The 19,976-nt window shown below is 45.5% G+C and overlaps 1 long non-coding RNA gene across 1 annotated transcript; it reads left to right on the forward strand.

Annotated features, from left to right (window-relative positions):
- The first annotated feature begins 5,482 nt into the window (after positions 1-5,482).
- Positions 5,483-18,166, forward strand: LOC148653908 (uncharacterized). The gene is made up of 4 exons (XR_015941552.1): positions 5,483-5,588; positions 8,919-9,010; positions 15,062-15,142; positions 16,929-18,166. It is a non-coding gene; the product is annotated as an uncharacterized LOC148653908 (long non-coding RNA).
- Positions 18,167-19,976: the final 1,810 nt, after the last annotated feature.

Genomic DNA, 19,976 nt, shown 5'->3' on the forward strand with positions numbered 1-19,976 from the left:
CCAGACGAGAGAGAGCCTTCTCCTTCTGGAACGGTGGCTGTGCACCAGACAAGGAAAAAAACTTTACTGCTCCTACTAGATAACTCAATAGACACAATTAACCTGCAGCAATATGCAGCCTCCAAGGGATTAAAGGAGAATTAAACCTTAATCTAATTAAAGAATTTGTGCCCTTTCTCCCCCTCTTCTGATTTAATCTTCCTCCCCCCTCCGGCTCTGTTTTAGGATAAGCTCTCCTGCAAATAAGCGGCCAATTACTATACCTCCTGAAGGGCTGTAAAACGCTGTCTGTAGGAATAGGCAACCGTGCATTGCTGATGTGAACCTGTGTTCATTACCACACACGTGCAGCCCACAGTCCCAGGCCGACGGCAGAGGACGCTTCTCCATCGCCGCTCGCTCTGAGAGTCTGCAAGGGGACTTTCTTGGGGACAGAAGTGCAACTATTCTGGATGGACAAATCCTCAGGGTCTTTTTTAATATTCAATTTAAAGAAAATACTCCACTTACAGTAGCTCACAGACAGATACAAAGGCAACGGAATGAGGCCCGGCAGCTTCGTACGAAAAGATCGAAAACCTTTAGCAAGAGCTCATTAAAGTTATTGCAGCTACGGACTGAAGAAACTGAACCTCTTCGGTGTTGAACATAGGAGGCTCTGAAGGAACCTTATTCAAGGATTCAGGGTCCTCCAGGACTCTGCTGGTCAGGCCGCTGGGCTTCTCTTCTTGAGAATCAACAGTGAAACAAGAACCGGGTGGCATGAGTGGAAAACTGCAGGGAAGAGCATTTAAAACTAGAAACAGGAGGCACTTTCTCATGCGTGCCTGGGAACTGGTGCACCGTATTGCAACCCTGATTTCCTTGAAGGAGCTGCCATGAGCTCCACGGATCAGTTCATCATCAGAAAGCACATTCTACAGTGACTGGGGGCCATATCCCAGGGATACAGAGGCAGCAAAGCTCACATGTCCAGCAGGTGTCATTTAGGACCGTGCAATCTCAGAGAGTCAGAGAGAGGCACTACCACTGCCATTAGGAACCAGCCCCACGGGAATCAGCCGAGCCTCTGAGCAGAGGCAGAGGTGTGAATAAAACAGGAAAGGCAGGCGGAATGAGTCACATATTCACAGCACCTGAAGCTGCAGGAGAGAAGAGCATTGCCCGTGAATACAGAGGCGAAGGCACTGTGCAGGGGACATTAAAACACAATTTCAGCCCACAGGATCAATACCCGAGCCAGCATCTCTGGGCCAGACTCAGGGAACTGGAAACACAGAGAGTGAAAAAAATGATTAAAATACTGCAGTGCTATTCAGGCTGATGTAATATAAGCTGCTTTTAAAGTGTCATTCAGGGCTTCAGGCACTCAATCATAAAGCCGGTGGAACATTGGATATATAAAAGCTGGACTGGTAACAACATTCTCCACAGCCTCCCTGGAGGGCATTGCTTAAAATTAAGAACTTCATTTGCGAGGTAGCTAAGCGCAGCACCAGAATCGAACCTGGAAGAAATGGATGCAGAACAGCATGCCAGTCCATCCTGGGACATGCACACACACCTGGCCAATGTAGAGACACCAGTAAAAGAGAATGTCTTTGGAGTGTGAGGGGAAACCAGAGCACCCATAGAAAACCTCCATAGACAACAGGGGAACATGCAAACTCCACACATAAGGTGATCCCACTCAGAATTGAACCCGGAACCTGAGAACTTTGAGGCTGTAGCACTGAAGGCCACACCTTTGCAGAATAACAACAGTTATTCTACTTGATTTTTTTTATTCAATTGATATGAGTGGAGGGGTGGCAGAACAGCACAGTGGGTAAGTCTGTGAACTCAGAACTAATGGGTTATGCATTCAAGATCTTGCTGCAGACACTGCTGTTGTACTGATTGCCCTTGTCCATCCATCTGTAGGAATGGGGACCAGTATTTGCTGAGGGGAAATCTCAGTGTCCCATCTAGGGAGAGGGCGAGTCAGGTGCTCTGTGTTCTCTGAAGGACATTGAACAGCCTTGTGAACTGTTGTGACTCAAATCCGATCTACTTACCTATAAGCAGTAGACTCCTGACTATTTTTGAGTGTCTTTGAGGACAGGGAACAGCAACTTGCACTGCTCAAGAGGCTTAATTACTTGTTTCCCCAGTGCCCCAACACCCTTTGCTGAATTAACCTCGTTGCCTGTCCTCTTTGAATGAACCTGTGAATGGTGTGTAATATTCCACATCAATCCATCACAGTTCTAGGCATGAAGCAAGTATAATCAAACTCCTAATCGGAAAGGGCAGCAGTGTACACCTGTTATAGTCAGTGCAATGCATTGAAAGGGCTTCAGTGCTGCATTAAGGTGCTGCAATTCCCTTTGTGCTCATCATAAAGGTCTTCCCACCTCAGGTCCCTTTCCTCTGCCTCCTGCCCCCAGTGGAACACACACTCTCAGAAATTCCTAACATTAAAAAATTAAAAAACCCATAGGTGATCTTAAAGGAAATGCATGGAGAGTTTTCTGTGACAGTTTACATTTAATTTACATGCTACAGAATACTGCGTGTGCTGAGGATGTGAGACAACACCTTGCACTGTTCATATGAAGGGGAGCCCTGTCTCTGTGTCTCAGGCACAGCCTGGCACCTCACTACATACTGAACACAGCCTAAACTTCACAAGCACTTTGACCACAGGTAGGGTACTGAGAAGATGAAAGGGTACCACTCAGCTTCCTTTTCAGACATATGGGTCCGTATCCTGTACCAACAACTCCACAGATGTCTACAGAGTTGCAAACAGAAATGCAACCCTGTATCTCAATTTAGTTACTTTAATTCATTACAATGTCTTAAGTACCACTTACGTACTGACTAAGATGTCTGAGTGCTCAATAAACTTAGAGGAGGTATCACTGTCAAGTAAGTGTAAGATACTTCAACTGATCTTTTTTTATCACACTTAACCAATCAGTGAACAACCTTGTTTCAGATTCATAGTGCCAGTACTAATGTCTGAAGCCATCTGTCTTGCAAATCTGAGAAAATACCATTAACCCAAATTTCACTGGTCAAAATACAGCTATACCTCAATGATGAGCCTTCAATAGGGCAATACTGCTTCTGGCTGCTTCCTACAAATAAAAATAAGTCATGCAGAGTTTTGTTTCGAGGTTCTGCTTCTGATGTTATGAAATGATTGGAGATACTTTGATGATATATTGCATGGTATATGTATCTATATAATGAATATTTACACATCGTTGGCATAGTGTTGAGTGCTTATGCTTCAGAACGGTTGTGTCTTGGGTTCAATTCCAAGCTGTGGTGCCTTCTGTGTGGAGTCTGCATGTCATCTCCCATGTTCACATGTGCTTCCCAGGGTCTCCCAGTTTCAATGGTAGTTTCCTGTGCTTGGAAATGGATGAATATACATATATTTATACATTCATATAGACATACTAACACTGCAGTTCAACAAAACATCAACAAGCAGATACACAAGAAGAGAATATGCACTGGCTGGACTTCCACGGAGAGGAATGAGCACGAAAGCGTTAAAATGATACAGAGCTTTTTAAACACCAGACATGCAGCTGGTCTGACTGCTCATCAATATGCACATTTGCCAGAACCGTTCAGTCACATCCATCCTGGCAGTTTACAGAGATCAAGCATTACAATCTGCTCAAGGGCTGATGTGTGTGTGTGTCTGCGCGGGCACATCGCAGCGTGTGTGTGATTAAAGGGGACAGGCTCACTATTTAATATTGTGTTTAACTGCTAATCCGTGCTCGCTGCACATTTTCTTGGGGTGAGGAGGTTCTTGTTTGTTTTTCTTTTTCTTGCCTCTCATCTATTCATTGCTGCCAAGAGACAGGCTGATTCAGTGGGGACTCTCCCCGGCAGACTCTCGTGGCAGTGAGAAAATTTATTGTCTGTTAACCTATGGCGGCAAGTACCCAGCCTCGCAGGAGCACAGCAAGAGAACATGCTTTGATTATAAAGTCAATCTGTGGGATGAAAATCGAAATCGCTCTTGACGTCCTGGCGTGTGGCAGGAACACACGTTTCCCATCATAGTCTAACCTGGGAAAGACAGCCAGAGGCAACAAACACATAAAAACGGCGGATTGGAAGAGGCGCACTGGAAAGATATCTCCGTCGGCTGTGGGTCAGCAAGCTCATGCAATTAAGGGTTCTCCCCAAGTCTTCCCACGGAGGAACCAACGAGAGTGTTTGGCTTTCACGGCGTGAAAAAGCCACGCGCTTCACTTCCTACCAACAGCTCAGCGGAGGGATGGGACAGGAGTGACTGACGTCACCGATGTTTCCGTTAGTCCTGCATCTTCATTTAAGAAGAGAGATACCACATCTGTGATCAACTAGTGTCCCAGTGAGTGGGGGGCGTCGGGTATTCTGCTGCTGTTTAATCCAACAGAAGCTGGGATAAATCGGAATGTAGACGTGAATAACTCCGGAGCAGGGAGAGCATCTGCGGAGCGTGTCTGCACTCCAGCTCCGTGTACCGCTAAGACAAAAACAGCGAAAATACGCAGAGCTAGATCCCAGTGGTTCATCTTGGAAGTGTCTGGGAGTTAATCAAAAATTAATTGAAATATAAACAATAGCCTGATCATAAATTTGGGGTACCCCTGACTTTTGTTCTTGGCCCCAGCCACACCCTGCTGGTCTTTGCACTCTGACTACAGTCCCCCCCATTCATAAACAAGCAACGTTCTCCTAGCTGTGCTCTGCAGGCTGTTTCCATTCATCTCGGAGGCAAATTCATACCTGAGCATTTTAATTCTGCCTGGCACAGGTGCCTGTGTGAGGGCACAGCACAGTGAACATGCAATTAAAGAAAACAACTATCATGGAAGCAGCGTGTCTGTATTTATAAAACAAGCCAGACAGAAGAGCTAATTACTATTAGTAACATACAATTCAGTGGCTCTTTTTTTCCATAAACAGTGACGCACAGTCCTGGTGGATGCAATTCTCAGATCAATAAGCTGCTAACAGCCAAACAAGTAAGATCTAATTGCCTTCTCTCATCTGTGCTTGGTTTGGTGTTCGACCGTTCTCATACAGTACATGTGAACAGACACAATGACAATCGAAAGTTGATGAATTGGCTTAACTGCTCAAGCAGGCTTTGAATGAGACAGGCTGAGGCGGATCTCTACAGTTTACTCCTCCTGAAAATGGCCTTGGCTGCCCAACAGGGAGGCAGTTATGTAAATAGTAGCCTGAGCAGGAGGGGATGCAACATGTGTAGTGTGCTAACTAGGCTTAACTCAGGAGGGGTGCATTCAGTTAGAGTCGGGGCAGTGTCAGTGAAGCAATTTCTTATGAAATAATAACCAAGCAGCTGGGTAGACAGTCAGTCCCAGCACTGAAGGAGCTCCAAGGTCATCAGCTTTGCGATAATAAAGTGAAGCCGGGTACAGCATTAAAGATTGCTATTGTTTTGTTTTTTTTCCCTGAACAAAAAGCACTCTTACGAATTGTCTGTCCAAATGCAGGCTGTCAGCTGTAATGAAGGGGGAGCCCACAACTACAATCAAGCTGTTCCTTTACCTTCGATGAAACAGGTACAGAGACGTGACTGTCAGACACCCACTTCACTGCATCAAAGTTTAACTACTGCGTTGAGATGTACAGTAATTACACTGTGCTATGAAATGTTGTTGTTAGGGAGATATTTTCACAGAGCCATTGTATTGGACAGTAATTACAGCTATTTGCAAAATAATCAATGAGAGGACTAGTAAATAATTGCAGAAATGATGCTACACCTATTGTATATTGAACCTAGTAGTAAAGCCATTATAGCATTAAACTATGTGAACCTTGACAAAGTTTTTTTGTGCTTTTACAGACATATGACATAAAGTGCCCTCTGCTGGGATATGCTTCCTGGTAATCAGTTTTTGTTTTCATCTCGTTATCTGTGAGCAAAGTAGAAACTGTGGTTTGTAGAAATAATTGCTGTGAAGGATAATAATAATAATAATTGCTTACACTTATATAGCGCTTTTCTGGACACTCCACTCAAAGCGCTTTACAGGTAATGGGGATCCCCTCCACCACCACCAATGTGCAGCCCCACCTGGATGATGCGACGGCAGCGATAGTGCGCCAGAACGCTCACCACACATCAGCTCTACGTGAGGAGGAGAGCAGAGTAATGGAGCCAATTCATAGAGGGGGATTATTAGGAGGCCATGATTGGTAAGGGCCAATGGGAAATTTGGCCAGGACACCGGGGTTACACCCCTAATCTTTTCGAGAAACGCCCTGGGATTTTTAATGACCACAGAGAGTCAGGACCTCAGTTTTACATCTCATCCGAAGGATGGCGCCTGTTTACAGTATAGTGTCCCCGTCACTATACTGGGGCATTAGGACCCACATGGACCGCAGGGTGAGCGCCCCCTGCTGGCCCCACTAACACCTCTTTCCAGCAGCAACCTTGGTTTTTCCCAGGAGGTCTCCCATCCAGGTACTGACCAGGCTCACACCTGCTGAGCTTCAGTGGGTTACCAGTTGTGAGTTGCAGGGTGATATGGCTGCTGGCTGTGATGTGTGAAATGATGGGAGAAACTCCTGCCCCCCGTCACCTCTGGCCCTGGGGCAGGGGCTCGCTGCCATTGGCCAATTCACCTAGAGCCGGCCTCCACATCTGCGGCTTTAGGAGAAAGTTACAGCAGGGCATTGGTGGAGTTTGTATGCAGAAAGCAGCCCAGTACTGCTTTGCCTGTAGGTGCAGCGATTGCTCTGGCAGTCTGGGCTTTGATCCCTGGCTTAGGGATACCTAGTAAATGAGTTAGGTGGGGCGTTTGCCCACACTGGAAGAGAAAAGTGTTTGAGGTAGAGTGGGGGGTGCTATTTCTGTCTTTGCATTCTAAGTACTCTAGGTGTGTGGCCAGGAAAGCTTCTCTTCTAGGAAGCTGCTTTCCAACTCCATTGAGCAAACGCGAAATAAAAAAAAAACGACACCATCTGGATTATATACAGCCTTTACAGAATCAGCCACAACGGACTGGGCGTCATATTGCTGGGTCTCACAGAGACCGGCCGCGGGTCGCTTCCAGATGTCAGGACTGTGTTGCACACGGCGGATTTTCAGTGAATGGGAACTCCGAAGGGCCGGGCCCATTCAGAAACGCTAGGACTGTCCGACTGCACCTCTGCATCCGCCAACTCACTCCAGCACCCACGGCCCCCCCAGTCCCCACCTGCGCTGCTCACAGCGGCTCGCTCGACAGGCTCTTCAAACGCCTCTTCCTTTCCCACAACTGACACGCTAATTAAAGCCCATTTATTTCATTTGGTGACAATGCCGAATGAAAAAAAAAAGGATCAGAACAATTACGCGAGGAATCCTAACACAATGCAGATTGTGATGCAATTACAAAATCCCCCCCAGCGCGTAATAAAATAGAATAAAAGCCAAAAGAGAATGAGTGCAGAAGCTTTTTTTACTGTGATTCATCAAAGTAATGAACTTCCCTAATGTGGAAAGAAACTCGTAGTGAGACGCTCTTTCTAAACTGAAAATAATTTGTGTCTCCTAAGTTTCCCCCCAGAAGCACCAGCCTGCCCTGAAGAAACCCAGAGCAATGATGTTCTGTGCTGCTCCGTGCAGGGGATTGTGCCTCTCTGAGGCCCTGGATCTGACAAGAGAGAAACGCAGCCTCTTTTTACATGCTAAATATATTCATTGGCTATGCATTGCAAAGCACATCTCTGTGAAGGTGTCTTTCCCTGTCTCACATTCTCCGCATTCAAAACACCGTGTTAAATAGCCAGTTGTTTTTCTCTGGCTGCTGGGCCATTGTGAATTTCAGCTGTCAAGACTAAGCAGTTTTTTTTCCATGGTCAGACTCCGGCAGCAGGTTCAACAGGTCATGGGCAGTGCTGACTGTCTGGCAGGACGGTACCAGAGAGACCTCAGGTCAGAGGATTTCTGAAAACTCAGCGTAGCTCGGGATTTCATAAAAGGGTCCAGACATAATAAGACAGAGAGAACCTCCACAGATGGGGGGGATATCAGTATTTCTTCAGCCTTGAGTATAAGAGTCTGTGGGACTGGGAATGACTGTTCAGAAAGGGTTTTCAATGATGCACAGACCTGAGAATGTTTCTGTGTCCTCCATAGTCATCTTGGTGGTTACAGTTATATTGCCTCTCTATCACATCTGCTTTTGGTAACACAGTTGGGCTTTGCAATTAGCTGCCAATTACTGGCCAGGCCCTCACCCACTCAAAATGCTTGTCTGTTTGGCCCTAACCCACCCACCCCCCCGCCCCCCGCCACGATCCTCCAGCACAGAAACACAAGGCTCAGTCAGAGACGTGAACAGCAACCAGAGAGGTTCAGGAGGCAGCCCTAAAAGGCACCACACACACCTGAGCGGCTTCTCAGAAAAGCTCTAAACATGTCTATGCAGCTCTGAGCAAACCCAAAAGCGGTGTGCTGTTCTCTGTCTCAGTTCTACAAGGTGACAAGCCTCTCAGACCAAACAGAAACGCACACTGACCTGCGGCAGTGTGGAGGAGTGGTTAGGAGGTCACAAGTTCAAATCCCGTTGGGGTGGCAGCTGTCGTACCCTTGAGCAGGGTATTTTAATCAGCCTGCCCAGAGCATGCTCTGCTGTGTAAATGGGTCTCCAGGTCATCGTTTGGAAACGAGAATGTGTTCTCAATGGATATACTTGGTTAAATAACTGGTGTGATACTTTAGCAGCCCATCCACTTCTCGGCAAAGCAAAGTCCATGCTTGTTTCATGACATGTGAGAAGCACAATCAACATCAGTGCCGTTTTAGAGCTGAAATCATTTACATTGCAAAGCAGAGCCATGCTCTCATGATCTTTTGCCGCGTTGCAATCTGCACTCCTGTGTTTGCTCTCTTGCAGGACGGTTTCCTCCTTGGAGACTCCCCTGTCCTTGTGTAGAGAGTAGCCGGAGATCGCTCACAGCATCCAGCAGTGGCGTGGCACAGCCTGCGGTGAGACTCTTGTTAATATTTATAAGCCCCGCTGATGAAGAGATATTCGCCTACAACACAAACCACTCGACTCAAAACAAACGCATTTTCCTAAATCAACACTGCTGCTCCCAGGGGGGCTTTTTTCAACACCAGGTTGGGGGGGGGGGGCAGAGAAGGAAAGCAGAAAAAAGTAATTTCCCCTTGATTAATGCTCTCTACCTTCAGCCACAGCATATCTGACACACATACTCAATCAGACTGGACTCAGTCTATTAAAAGTTATTGATTCAGAAACCCAGGTGGGAAAAGGAGAGGAGGCGGGGCTGAAGAGCACTGCTCTGTGAAGTCTACCAGTAACTTTAATGCCACCTCCTTAAACGGAGCAGATATAGCACCTATGCAAGGCTATAGAGCTCAAGGAGAGAAAGAGAGTCTCTCATCTGTGCCTGGATAGGGTGCTCAGGTCCCAAAATCCCACTGGAAAGAAGGACTGGAACCCTCCCCAGGCTTTTCACAAAAAAACTCTACACGGGCATTGCACTGCAGGTGTCTGGAGGACACGGGAAAAACGTGACTCAGACGTTCGAAATCAAAACTAGACCGGGGATCATTAACTGCAGTCTGCCACTGCTTTTCAAAAATTAGCCTCCGAGCCTCTTTTATGCGAAAAGCAGCTTTTACAAGGAGTAATACAGTATGTTATTTCTAGCAGCAAGGCACAGAGATCACGTGGCTTTCAGGGTGACGTTTGGCTGAGCACTGCGGCTTAGGGACGTCAGACCAGAGAATATTTCCACCCCTTGCCTCCTGCCTGAGACACTCTCCGGGGGTGAGAAAGGGCATGGTTAGAAAGATCTTTTTGAGAATTTAGGTCCAAAGCAAAGGCACAGCCAAGAATACTTCTGTGTTGAGGCCTGTTCTAGGGCTGGGAGGGGGTTGGTTCTCCATCAAAAAGCCTTGTATCTAAGGGGGCTCCCTCCCAGCAGAGAAGAGGCAGAGAGGTAGTTTATAGGGGCAGCACGCTCAGCATGTTCAGTATATGGCAAACCCACTGGACTGTGATTCTGCTGGACTGCACTTAAAATTTCCCATTGGCCCTTGCCAATCATGGCCTCCTAATAATCCCCATCCATGAAGTGGCTTCATCACTCTGCTCTCCTCCCCACTGAGAGCTGATGTGTGGTGAGCGTTCTGGCGCACTATGGCTGCCGTCGCATCATCCAGGTGGATGCTGCACACTGGTGGTGGTGGAGGGGAGTCCCCTTTACCTGTAAAGCGCTTTGAGTGGAGTGTCCAGAAAGCGGAATATAAGTATGAGCAATTATTATTATTTATTATTAACACTCAGAACAGGAGGCACCTTTATACACAAAGGGTTGTGGGAGTATGGAACAAGCTCCCCAGCCTAGATGTTTAAATTGATAGGGTGTGTTACAAACTACAAGTGTTGTCTGTCTTGCATTCCCCTCTCGATCTATCTCGCCTGTGCTGCTCCTGTTACTCCAGTCCCTCCCCTTCTCTAACAAATGGTTCCCCCTGTTTTTTCTTTATTTTCTGACATGCTGACCCTGAAAGTGCTCCCTTGACACGGAAAATGGCCTGCCTCTATTTAATCTTGATCTGTTGAGGAGATGTAGTGAGGCGATTTTAGCAAAACGTTCTATATTAATAAAAACGCTGTCCTAGGGGTATAAGAACCTGACTGCATGAAGGCAAACCCACATGAAGAATTCTGAATTGCTATATTCTCCTTTCCCATGTGTGCACATGTAATAAATCGGCTTAGTACTATCTGAGCGCTGACTCCTTCAAAAGGAAACTACCCTGGCAAAGCTGACACCCTGGCTTCTCTCTAGATCTTCAGATCTCCTAGATACAAGCAACCACATGAATTAAATGACCAGAGTGGCCTTCTCTCGTTTTGTAGCCTTGCTTCTGTTTTTCTGCTCTGATTCAGCCTAGTATCAAAAAGGAAAGCATGCAGGGGAGAAGCAAGTCTTGCCAGGCTTACGTCAGAACCGCCTTCCTCCTGTGCAGAGGAATAAGCAGGTGCTCTAGGATCAATTTAAAAATGTTATTATTTTCAATTGCCCTGCATACTATTAGGAAAATTAAAGCCAACGTGAAGGTCATCCAATTTAGAAAGACGTGCCTTAAACCTGGGTGTTTGTACAGTACATATAAATATACAGATGTACATGGAAGAAATGAGTTATTATAAATTAGAACTTTGCATTTGAGTCAAGAACTCGCTACTGCTTAAGAACACATCTGTCCTGTAGGTTATTTTCATAGAGGTGTAATGTACAGTATGTGGAGGCTGCAACTCAGGGGTGGATGAAAAAAGGCTGATCAGTCAATTCATTAATGATAATTTTCCCTTGATCATTTTGAAGCAGTAGATATTAAACAAGGAGATAAACAAAATGCGAAATGACTTTTCAGTACCAGACGGACCGATTTCTCCAGATGTTAACAAATCAAAATGTACCATCAGTGTCGTCTTCTCTCAACACTGCTACGCCGAGGCAGTGCCTGTGTCTTCTCAGAGAGAAGACACTTCCCAGAACACCAAGACACTTGGGCTAAATGATTACTTAACAGACAGAGAGACCAGGATTGTTACTCCATATACTTTCAGCTAGGAAGTCTGGGGGGAAAGCTGTTAACTACTCCCACCTGCTGCTCAGATATCCAGGGAGCTGCTGATCCCTTTGAGAACACGGTTTATCTTCACCACATCCTACAGCTGTATACTGTAGCCAGTACTGTTACCAGCAGCTGCTAGCGACTCCTACGCTAACATACAGTTATTCACCACAGACCAGCCCTGCGAGCTCCTTCAGATGAACACAGACACCTCACGTCATGCAATCCTTCAAAAACTGCAGAAAAAAGGGGTAATCCACAGAAAGCCGCCCCGGTCCTGAACACCAGAACAAACTAGACGCAGAGACACTTTGTGGAGATTGCAACAGAAGGCAACTTACAAAACCGTGACAAGACAGATGCTCCATGCCTTCCATATTGACTTGCTAGATGTTCTGTGCTTTCCCTAATGTGCCTTTCAGGCCCAAGGGGACCTCCAATGTTTTGAGCCTCTGTGCATCGGCAAAAAAAATATTACTGCTGTGCTGCTGTGGTGTATTATATCACACATGCTGGGGACTATACCCTGACTACACCCTATAAATCATTTCAGCACCCTTCTGCACTGGCACCTTGCAAACCACCCCAGCACTCTCTGCTGTAAGACCCTGTCGTGTCAATGCTACTGTCGTAAGACCCAGCAGCTTTCACCCAGTGCATTTCCTGGCACACCTTGAGACACCTCAATCCTGCCAATCCGAGCCCGACCAGTGGTGATACCAACCCAAGAGATCACCTGCTCAGAACCGCCAGGTCCTATGCGTGGAGATCTGGACGCATGAGGAGCCGGGCGGACAGCAGTGAGTGTACCTGGGCTGTTTGTGTTTGCTTCCTAACGATGCACACTAACCTCACCGGGAGCATCACAGACTTTGCTGGCAGATGTGGGAGGAGGAGCAGTTCACGCACAGAGCAGGGTATCTGTTTGATTTCGGAGTCCGCTGGGGGCTCGATTCGATTGCTAAGAAGGTGGCAGATGCTATTTCCGAACAGAGCGAGGTGGGGAGAGCGGGGAGGGGGGGGCAGAGGAGGGAATCAGAAATGCTGCCTCAGCGGGCTGGGCTAAAGCAAGGAGAGGGTTAGCCTTGGTTCCCTTTGGAGAGAGGCAAGGCTATTAAAGACACAGGCACTGGCCTGTGTGATCATCCATGTCAAAACAGAGCAAGCGGCAATTCAAGTCTTTTTTCTAATCTCTCAGGTTTTTTTTGCCAGGGTTGGAGGCTGTGTGTTGATGGAGAGCATGGAGTGGAGCTCATTTGCAACCTGTTCCCGTTCCGAGTATAAACAGATGTGCTCAGCTGTTAAAAATAGCTTTTAAAGTGGACAGTGCAGTCAGGCCCAACGTCATAGGAAGGTGCTTGACTGGCACAGACAGCCCTCCTCGTCGATGTCCATTCCACAGGGAAAACTGGGACAGATCGGAATTGGATGTGCTGAGGGACTTTAGGGATGAGAGCTGGTTGGCATGGGGGGGGGGGGGGGAAAGTTAATGATTTAAACTACGTGCTATTCAGTGGTAAACATAAAAAATTAAATCCTCACTCCTTACACAACAGCTATGCACTATAGTGATGTGACTCCAGTAACCATAATGTGCCCCCAAATAACCGACAAAACATCTCATCCCATATAAAAAGAACTCAGAACAAACAGTTACAGCTACCGGCATCAAAATACATGGCTCTTTTGATTTATTTGTTCTCCAGCTCTGTTTTCACAGGTTCGTACGTGTTTGAATACTTAGAGTTTGATTTATTCCTGCTGGGTAAATATCAATCCCGCTGGTTAATAAGGAATGTGGCGCTGGAACTGCTATTGTCCCTTCATCAATCACACTCCTGGAGAGACAAGATGAACGAGCACACTTCTTTTCATTCATTATTGACGCCAAGCTCCCAGAGTCTGGTCTTTGTGAATGACTCTATCTTCAATATTCATATTTAAAAGAGCTGTAAGTGATTTAAAACCCATATTACTAAAAAGCACTAACTTGTTTCACCAGAGTTACTGGACTGAGATGGATTGTGCATTTATTGGTCAACAAAAGTTTTTCAGGTTAATGCATCACTGCCTCATAGTTGCTAATGTATTCATTACTTTTTAAATGCAGTGCCCCCTGCTGCCAGAAGCCGGGAATGCGTGGAGATGTCCGTGTTGTGTGTTGTGGTCGAGTTGAGATCCGGTTGGATCAGGCCAGTGTTTATATTATCAATGCTGAGTTGTTCATAATCGTTCAGTATAACGTGTCAGGGTCAGTCCCAGTTTTTGTTTGTCCCTGAGTCCTGTCTAATTGTTTGATTAACCAAAAACAAATGGAAATGACAATTATGTTGGAAATGGTTTACACTGTACAGTAGCTACTGTACTGTCCCAGGGTGGTACTAGTGACTTGAGTGATTGGAAGAAGCTGAACCAATATAGTAGCTTGCTCAGAGCATGGCTTGAGTGAGCCCCAGGGCCCAGATGTTGGCGGTACGCACCTGGGCCGTGACGTCACCCAGCTGTGACCAGGGTTGACTGAGGGCTGCTGGGATGGCATCTGCTGTTTTCAGAGGAACAGCAATGCAGGGGACCATCTGAGTGTTCAATCCCTCATTCTGCCCATGCAGGAACAATGGATCTAGCTGTAACAAGCGACACTTGAGCATCTGGTGATTCCAGACGGGGTGGCTATAAATTTAAAGAAATGACTGGCGACTCTGAAATTGCTTTAAAACATAAGTGCACCTAAGCCTAAGCGTCCATGAGCTTACTGTGCCTTGCAAAGTGATGTCCCATGTTGGTATCGTACAGTATGTGTGTTTTTTTACGAAGTGAATTCACTGGACACCTTTATGGGTAAGAGATGTTTAGTGTCGGCAAAAAGTGCCAAGGAAAAAAACTCCAAAATGAAGTTAATGCCAGGGATATGACAGCTGGAGTGGAAAAACAAAACTAGACCAGCCCCTAGAATCCTGCAGGAAATGAGGCTGAGAGCCCTGTTGTAGAGGGAGTGGAGCAGGACTTCCAAGAAGTGTTAGGGCTCCCCGTCCAGGGAGCTGATCTCCAGAGCAGCAGTTCCTGTACCCAGCAGCCAGCAGGAGCACAGAGCTCTTGACCTGGAAGAGCTCCTCTGCCCTCCAGCCCCATTCCAGTCTTCAAAGGACTAAGCCAGGCCTCGTGCAAGATCCGCTTATCATCCGCGCCAGGATACCACCTGGCTTTGTGGGGCCAGGGAACAGTGTCTAAGGAGCAGCCCGAAGTGCAGCCGATTCTCTCCCGTAATTAGCTCCCTCTCATTGCCAGGCGCTGGGAAGAATAAATAAGCCGCACCAGCTGAATCAGAAAAGTAGCAAGGGAGAATGAAAACATCAGAGACTGGCACTACATGAAACAATTGATTTCCCTGTTTGGGAATTTTCTTTTCTTTTACATGTTCAGCAAGAGGGCTGTCCCACTAGACAGCGTGCAAGACAGAGAAAATAATCCATCTGATTGCATCCTGCTATAATGAGCTGAAAGGTAATAATACAAGTTCATTAATTTATTCATGCAGCCAATGTGCTGCCATGGCCAACTCTGACTTAAACATCGCTCTCATTAACGTATTCAAATGTACTCTCAGCCTCTCTGCAGATTCACCCTAAGGGGCACAGCAAAGCTTTCAGACTTTTGAAGACCTGAGCTCTCAGGTTGAAAGAGCATTGGATTCAGTGGTCTCAGGATTGTCACTGCATGTCCTGACTAACTTCTCAAAAATGTTATGTAGTTTGCACATATGAAGTAATTAAAAGTAACGTAGCACAGGGACATTTCTCTCTGCCCTAGTCCTCAAGAGCTCCCATCCAGTTGCTCAAGTAGGTGTCATTTCTAAGGTTTGGCAACACCTGTGAGCTGTTAATGAATTAAACAAGCAATCTGTTCAATTAAGAGAATGATGGTCTTTCAGGGCTGAAGGGTACTTTTGGTCCCAAATGTTCTCTAAATGACTTTAATTTGGCAAGTCACCTGCTTAATTGATCACAGCGAAATAGTTCCAAGTCTTTAGAAGCTGTTGTTTGAATGGTGACCTAGAAATGGTGCTGGACACTCGGGCCCAGTGCTGGAACTCCCTGCTCTCCAGCTACAGTGTTGAAGGATAAGGACAAGATCGTCAGTCTGGGCACGGCCATGAACTCCTGCACTCTTAAATCAACATGAAGCAATGAACCACCATCCTCATCATCCTCAATTCCACCCTCTTCCTCCTGCGGGCTTTTATAATTATACTGGCTGATGGAGGATTCTAGCTCAATTTGTTTTCCACAAAAAAATACATTAACATATAAAAAGCCCTGAAAGAGTCTTCAGAAAAGGGCACCTGCAATGCTCGTTAATAAAACAGAAGTCAGACAGATGTTTCTTTCCCATAACAAACAACAGAACAGCACTCAGTCCCAAACTGCAGGGCACCCTTCTCATGTTTATACAGACGTCTACTGCGCCCTTATATTAATTTCTGTTTCTGGTTGTAAACAGTATCCGAAAGGCTCCGAAAAAATCTTTCTACGTCTTAAATTCTGGTAGGATTCATCTGTCACAACCTTCAGACGAAGGCACATTAACGCAAACCGTTTCGCACTGAACATTTTTTGGAAAATTAACGAATGTCAAAAACCTCATCAGCGCGAAACTCCAAGACACCCCAGGGCCCTAATTCTGAATTCGCTTCATCTGATACTAAATCAGTAGAAAAATCTGGTTGATGAGGGATCACCTGTCTAGCACTAAATTACCATTGCAGGCACATTAACCTCCAGTCTCCCTCTCTTTCAATCTATTGTCCCTGGCAGACTGAGCCCCTTTTGCCTGTCAGCGAAACTGGCGACAGGTAATCAGGAAGGGGATCGCTCATCTCTTGGGCTGACAGACCACTTTGCGCAAGGCAGAAGCCATGCTGCATATTGAAGGTTCAGGCTTAACGGCACATCTCAGGCATGCTGTTGCACTGAATGGGACAATATGCACTCAGAAAGTAACCTTGTCAAGCTGGCACCTTTGCAGAAGCACGCTTTGCAGGCGGAATTCTCTCAAGGTCACCTAACATCCTCTGATTGGCAGCACTGTTTCGAATGGAGTTGTTTTGCTGGAAGCGTATATCGGCAGCTCAGGTAAACCTGGCTAAATTCTGAGAGAGTGTCATGCGAATCCGTGTTGGAGACTCAGCTGTCCCTTGCGTGGAATCACATCCCACGTCTGGCGCATCCTCAGGAAGCGACGGATCATCTTTGTTCTCAGAGATCTGATTGCCACCCGTTTTCTCCATCAGGTTTCTCCAGCATCCCCCAGAATGGGTAGGAGGGAGCAGAAGGCGGACACAGAGACACAGACCACTTCTACAACCAGTGTACTCTGTCCACACTCAGAGAAACAAGAGACTACACACTTCGTTATATTCCTTGCATTCACATTTTTTACATTCTAGAGCTACGGAGTCTGTTGGATTCATCTTGCTATGGTTATTGGAAGTAGCTCTTGAAGTCTCTCAAGAATCTAGGAACAAGGGTCAAACATTCAGATAGTGTCAGTGAGCTTCAAAGCAAGAAAGGAACTGAGGTGTTGGCCAAGTATAAGGGTTTCTGAGACACATTGATCCAAGGAATTAGTAAATGATTGAGCGTTATCAACAGTCTAGGAACAGAGGATAAAAAAAAGATGGGAAGAGACAGAAAGACACAGATTCTTGTTAAGAGAGCTGGCCATTCTATTGTTTTCAAGAAACTCTGATTTCCTGTACAGAGAATCCCTAGGTTAAAAACGGCCTCTCCTATTTAGGGGATGCATTTTTGGAAAGGGGAGATTCAGTTTGTCGCATCCAGATTTATATAGAGAGAGAGATTTAACCGTAAGTGTATTCTGCTTGGTTTAGAAGACGGCTTTATCTCTTCTGTTGACCTGTCTACAGCAGGTATTATATAGGATTTTAATAACTGGTAGCACTCTGGGGTTTTTCTGGTTGGCCAGGACGTAGATCTCTGGGAAGTGTTGTTTGTAAATAGAGTAACTTGTATGTTACAGTTTGAGCTGTGTGTTCTTAGTGTGTGTTTTGTCATTGTTTGTATTTGTTTAACCTAGCGTGCATGATTTATTACCCTTTTCATCAAAGCTGTGCTGGAGAAGAAAAGAACTCAGGTGCCAAATCTTTAACACATGGGGGTTATAATTATCTATTTGACTTACTGACTCATTTGCTTGGTCTTCTTTTGTAATTCTCTTTTTTCGTAACCGCCGATTTGTAACAGTATTTTGAAAGTTTGAAATGTTGTCTCTTCTGGGTACGTACTTTTCCCAGTGTTTTTTATATAGCACTGCCACAGCAGGAGAGGGGAGGCTCTGATGAATGTAACGTGTAAATTTTAAATAGCGCTCGCATGAAAATTAGAGCAGAAATGACTTTTCTGACTGGGGGAATTAGGCTTGAGTTATCGCTTTACTACTTCTCTCTTTTTTTAAATGTAATGTGTTATCTCACTCTTAAGATCATTAAAACACAGCCCTATTATCGCAGCTAATGACCTCATTATTTATCCTGTGCTGCTCCATGCTTTCTCTTTTCATGTTTTACCGCTCTCTCGAACGGCCCCTGTGTGACACCTTCACACTGATACTGCCATTCATTAACATACCCAAATTACACATATCAGCACTCTCTATTCTTCAGAGAGGGGGTGTTTTTAAAAAATATATTTTCTGCTAATGAAGCACATAAAGATTTCCTTTTGTTTTTCCTGAATGTGCTAAAAAAAGAGATTACAAAGAAGGTTTATCTTGGTATTTATCTGGGGTTGTTACAAAGAAAATAAGGCTCTCCTGTTTTCTCTATGAGCTGTGTAGAGTGTGGCATTGCTTCTGACTAAAACGCACTGCTCTTGTGGACCACTAGTGAGTAGACAGACATCTGCTTTTCCAGAGTTATTTTCCTAGAAAGAAAATCAGTCAGGTTTATTAGTGTCGGAATTGGTGAATGAGTTTCGGACAGACTGTGTTTGATGTCTGAGATTTTAAATTAAAAATGAGCAATTCCAAATGGAGTGGACCTATGATACAAGGAGATCCAATTCAAGAATTCAGAATCCTCATTGATACTGATACTGAGCCCAGGGGATTACGTCAGAATCAAGCGTGAAACATGATCCGGAGAACTCAAGTGGAAACCACAGTCATGTGCATTTAAAACTGAGAACTGAGAACAAGAGGCACTTCTTTATGCAGAGGGTTCTGGGTATCTGGATTAAGTATCCCTACCATGTTGTTCATACCCTGGTTTCATCCAAAAAACATCAGGAGGAGATCCTCAGATCAGTGTGCAACTAGTAACCAAATACAGTAGGCTAGATGGGTCCTGTTTTCAGGGGAGGGGTATAGAAAATATAAAATCTGTGATTTCAATCAACTATGCTTTACCAATATTAACCCTCATACCAGCCGGACAAAGATGAGGATTGTACACGCTGTCCCCAAGCATGTATTTGCTAGATCAGATGCCATTTTTCACAGTGCAATGCCCCTCCCAAGCTCATGCAGGAGTGTGCACTGCAGCATAGGCAGCTAATGGCGCAATCTGAATTCTTGCAACTGGATTATAGTGTCATGATGTAAATAATATAAAAATATAATAACTAGAATCCTTCTAGAAAAATGGATTAAGATGCTCCTGCTCCAGGCCAGCCTACAGTACATGTGAACGTCTTTAGTGGTTATATCCACTGGAAGAACCTTTCTGATTGTTCTTATTTTCAATTCAGCAAATCAGATATTCTAGTACAGATGGTTGTATTAGGACGTTGTGTGTGCTGCAAAAAGAATATGTATAGTAACAGGAATAAGGATTTTGTTTTCCTGGAGCATGGAATAAGCTATGCCGGCCCATCACAAAAACATGGTTTTGAGTGTCATGACCAAGCAGTGGCTATGTGGAGACCCAGGTGAAGGCTCTCCTGGAAAAGCCTGCTTACAAACAGAAGGTTTCTGGGTGGGCAGACCAGGTTTCCAGTACTGAAGCACAGCAGCTTGGGGATCAGTGGAAAGAGAGAGCAAACAGAGAAGGACCGGTTAGCAGGACTGGGCTGGGCTGTCAGCAGAAGACAGATTTCCCTCAGGATCTAGACAACGTTTTCATGTACAGTATACCAAGCTTTCATCATGCACAGACTTCACCCAGACATAGTTTACCATCATTCGTGCTTTCATTTATTTATTTATTCATTAATTCATTCAAATTCTCTTCTCTTCTTTGGGTCCTCTGCATTAGAATTGATAAAAGATTAATTTAAACTTTAATTTCACGGCGGTAAGTTCCTGCTGAAGAAGGAGGTTT

This window comes from Lepisosteus platostomus, chromosome 10 (genome assembly GCF_059453375.1).
Source record: "Lepisosteus platostomus isolate fLepPlt1 chromosome 10, fLepPlt1.hap1, whole genome shotgun sequence".
In the NCBI taxonomy this organism is placed as follows: domain Eukaryota; kingdom Metazoa; phylum Chordata; class Actinopteri; order Semionotiformes; family Lepisosteidae; genus Lepisosteus; species Lepisosteus platostomus.